Source organism: Lipophrys pholis (assembly GCF_963383615.2).
Source record: "Lipophrys pholis genome assembly, chromosome: 9".
NCBI lineage: Eukaryota > Metazoa > Chordata > Actinopteri > Blenniiformes > Blenniidae > Lipophrys > Lipophrys pholis.
In genome coordinates, this window is record NC_137639.1 from 15,014,944 (window position 1) to 15,019,751 (window position 4,808).

Here is a 4,808-nt window from a genome sequence, read left to right on the forward strand (position 1 = left end):
TTTGATTTTGATGTTTTCTGTGATTATTCATGTTTATTGTAAATCACAACTGCGATGACCTAAGTGAAGATGTTAAAATAAGAAGGAAAAAAATATACAGATTTTCACAAAGGGGGTGAAAAAATGGTACAGGATACAGTGGGAAAGTGTCCAGTGCAAACACAGCCAGACAGTCAAATGCGTGGTTTTGACTGTGGGAAGAAACTTAAGAAAACTCATGCATGTACAAGGAGAACATGCAAAGACCCTACAATTAAAACTCCTCTTTTTTTCCCTGCTGGACAACTTCATTTCTGGAAGTATCTCTTCATCTCATCTCTCCCCTGAATTCAGTCCTCGTTCAACCTCCTCCTCTCTCGTGTATTGCTCTATGTATGTGTATTTTCTCTTTGCAAGCCCCACTATGTCTCCAGTGACCCAGCTTGAACCAGCAGAGCTTTAATCCCAGGATCACATCTCATTGCTGGGTGACAGAGCAGGAACAGCCCAGCTTCCATCTCTTGGAATTTGTACTTTAGATCCAATATGTGGACCACACCACGTGGAGGTGGGAGGGTGTGGAGGAAAAGAAAAACAACAGGGATCGACACAGACACGTGGCATATAATGTCTCTGTGATTATATAGAAAGCAGTGGCGGCTATTTATCGACACAGCTGATCCTTTGTGTAGTTTGTGTAGTGTACGTGCGCTTGTCCGTCAGGATCATCGGAGTACAAGGTGAACAGGACTTGCGGCTACATTTCCCTCATAGCTGACATGTTGTCTATATCATCTTCTTTGTAATGTTGAGCTGTGCTTCACACATGCACATGATTACAACAGGTCAGCCTCCAAAAACAGAGTGCGGCTTAACGTGATGAACGACATCACACACAAACACCAGCTTAAAGGGCTCCAGTGGGTCACAGGCAGATAACACGGCATCGTGTCTCACTGCAACAAGTCCACTTTTTGATAATTACCTCTGCATACGTGCGTTTCTTTTTTATGGCAAAACCCAAATGATTGTGAATATAAGATGTACACACTCAGGAGAATCAACAGCCGCAGTGCAAAGTTGATGCGTATTATTGAATGTCTGGTATTAAACAGTCCAGACCCGCTAAGTGGTTCTACAAGAAAGAGTTAATAGTTAATAATGGGTCCGGTCATCCCCCTTTTTGCACTGACAGCTGCTGTTAATCAGGAAACTGTTAGAGCCGTCACGGGCCACAGAGGAGGGCAGCAGGCGGGCAAGGCCCTCTGAAGCTGAGCGGTTGACTTTGGTAGCACTGTAGCATGACAAGATAACACAAAGCACATCTGCTTAGTCTCAACACTCTCACTTTGTTATGATCAACCATAATTCTAAGCTGTTGAAAAGTTTAATGTCCTGCTAGTGCAACTGAATTTGCAAATGCACTGGCACGTCAGGATTTGTAAAAATCTACCTTTATAGGAAAATGATGGAAATCGCCTCAAGATGTTTAGCGGTTTCAGATGAAGGCAGGATGGCGATGGTTATTAGTCTTATCTAATGTTTACCTGAACAACCAGTCTGAATCTGATTATCTGCAGGTCAGACTATCCTTAAACAGAGCAGTTAACCCTACCTGAAACAAGCATCTGTTCATTGTCAAAGCTCGGACATTTTGTCGTCATATTATTATATTTTCAGCACACGTAATCTTGCAGCTATTGAGGTATCGAGTAATATTGAACGCCACATTTGGGCCAAACCTCTGAATCCTAAGGGTTTTCTCCAGTAGCCATGTCATGACAAGATAAAGCTCAGCACATCTGCTTAGTGTCAGCGATCCACCGCTGCAGCCGGCCTGGACGGATGAACACGTCGGAGGGAGTGTGTGGCACTGGTGGGTGATTTAAACTCATGAGCTGATGTCTCTGCTTTTCCTCTTTTGGAAAAGTAGAGAGGGTGGGTTGGAAATGTGAATACAAAAGATTTAATGCTTCATACTGTTTCATCAGATACAGTGTGTGTATGAGTTTGTGTATGGGTGTGCCACACAAAGATTGAGTACTTACGGGGGACCTGCAGCAGCTTTTTATAGCTTTCTGGTATTCATCAGTGTGCTATTTTACAGTGATGGTGCCAAAGTAAATAACTGACCATTTATTTTTGGCTTGTCTGTCTGTTTTTATAGCCCCTTGGATGCACTTACAGTCCAACCCAATGGTTATTATATTCATGAAAACAACAAATTTGCTGTTTGCCTTCTTTAAATCAAATGACCCTTGATTGTTGTTTGCTCTTTGTTTTTCCCTCCTCTGCTCTCAGGTCAGCTCGAGTAAGTGTGAGCAAATACACAAGTGTGAAAAAGCTTGAAAAAGTGTGTTTTCTGTGCTTCTCTTTTGCTCTCTTCTTTTTTTCTCCCTTTAAAAGGCCGCACCTCTCCATTGCACAACAGCGTTGGAGCAGGGTGCTCCAGAACAGAAAGAGCTCACAAACTCACATGTAAACATACATGTCCACTGAGGAACCTTTCTCTTCCTTCATTCTCTCTTTTCTCACAAATGATTCCTTTGCATTTGCTTTCCCTGGTGTAAAATGGTATCTTTCATTGACACAGGGATTTTGAGGACATTTTGGGGAATGCAGTGTACGAACAAAGTGGACAAAGTGTGTTTGAGTAATTCCTTTGGTCTTAAAAACGTCCACAATGATGTTATCATTTCATGGCTGTCCTATTCTTTGCCTTAAAAGGTTTGTTTGTTCTTCTCTATGTGCGTAAGAGTATTGTCTTACATGCAAATTCTGCCTCTGCACAAATATGTATATCTTTGTGCGTGTGAGTGTGTGTACATCCATGTGTGTTAATCTACTGTATGTATGCATTTGTGTATCACTCTGCATGTGGGTGTTTATATGTGCTTGTGAGCGTGTATGTGTTACCTGGGGTCATAACTTTGCCCAGGACAGTTTTATAAAGTGCAGTGCAGCCAGCAAAGCAGCAGTAAATCAGTTTTATTTGCTGTTTGTTGGGGGTCAGCTCTCTTGACACCCCTGGACCCTGACACCACAGGAATGGACTGGCTGGCTTTTGCTATTGCAGCTGTGTTGTTACACGCTGGTAGTAAAGGGGATTTTATTCTTTCAAGGACGTGGTTCACCTGAGGAAAAGAAACACTGCGAATGCATTTTGAAATGTTTGGTTTGAACAGCCCACAACCCCCCCCCCCCCCCCCCCCCCCCCCCGCTTCCAATTTTATATTTCTCAGTATTTTTGATGTAAGTTGTAACCAGGAAACTTTTTAGCATAGCACAGACAGGAAGGCGGATATCTTAGCCTGGCGTAAATGTGACAAAAAACACTACTACAACCTGAAGAATGAATACAGGCAAGGGGACAGTGGTGGCCAAGATGTCAGAGAAACAGACTTGAGCTCAGAGGTTTGCAGGTTTGAGTCCCACTGCTGACAGGTTGCCACTGTTACTCTGAGCAAGATCCTTGATCCCATCCATACAGCTTGACTGGCACAGCTCCTGCTTTATCCTCTTTGCTCTGAGTCTGTTCTCTACGCTCAGCTAAACAGCTGCTCGCCTTGAAAAAAAAAGAAAAATCCATAATATATTGTTTAAACAACAGCAGCTGATTTCTTTCATTGGCGACTTTGATGGGAATACAGCATTGTAAAATGACGGCGCCAAATTTCATAAATGTTATAATAAAGGGCAGAGGGAGTGGATGGATCCCACCTTATAGTTTAGGTATCCCCCCTTCTGCTGGATCATGTTTAGAATGGAAGGAAGAAATGTAGCCCCGTTGCATAGTTATCACAGCTACTTCAATGAAAACCAGACAAATCACAACAAATAAATAGCAAAATCATCACCTCTTATGCATTTATTCTAAAACCATCTTCAGGAGAACACTGTTTGCCCTACCAACAATTCTATTGAGTTCAAAATACAGATTTCAAGATATATAAAATGACGATGCCAGTCAAATTTCATTGTGTGGAGTTTATCTACTGAAGTTAAACTCAAAGGACAATAACTTAAACAAAACGTTCACAATCAGACCTAGTAAATCCAGATATTGGAGGTATAAGTTTTCATTGACTGAAGAACTGATTCAAGAGTCACACAGACACTTTTACATTCTTAGAGATACACTCCTAGAGAGCAGGGCTGTACTGTGCAGTGATCTGTTCATATGAACATCATGTGGGAACAGAAACAAACTCTCTCTCGACTTTTGTCTCTCTCTTCCAGCACACTTCTTCTAAAGGAGATCGTTTTCATGTAGCTCATTTCTGCAAGTTCTCCTTTTCTTAGTTACCAGACTTAACAAAAACGTCAACACTCATCTTAAATAAGCAAACTACTGATTAATTGAATTTGGAGTTAAAATAATCTGTAACATATGAAAACATTCATGCCTGCTGACGGATGCACATATGGACTGCGACTTGAATATACATGTGCGCTAGAAAAGGACTGTGGGTGTAGTTTATCCACCAATCTCTATAAACAGATGTCTGCGCATGAAGGCAACAGGTCAAATCTCTGTTTCTGAAATATACTTTCATGTCCCTGTTAAAGTCTGAATATCATTGAGCAATCATTTTGAGTGGACTGTAGTTTCTCCAAAGACTGTAAACGGCCATCACACCGAAGAGAAATTCTTGGCATCAATTCATTCAGGCATCTGTCGGCTGCACCAGAGTACCTGAAAATTTGTCAAATTATCATAATGCTGGTTCAGTTAAGTCATCTGTTTACCCAAGTCTTCAGAACTTGGGTCTTCAGAACATCTTATTATTCTCTGTCAAAAATAATGCAAATAAGTAGAAATACAAGCG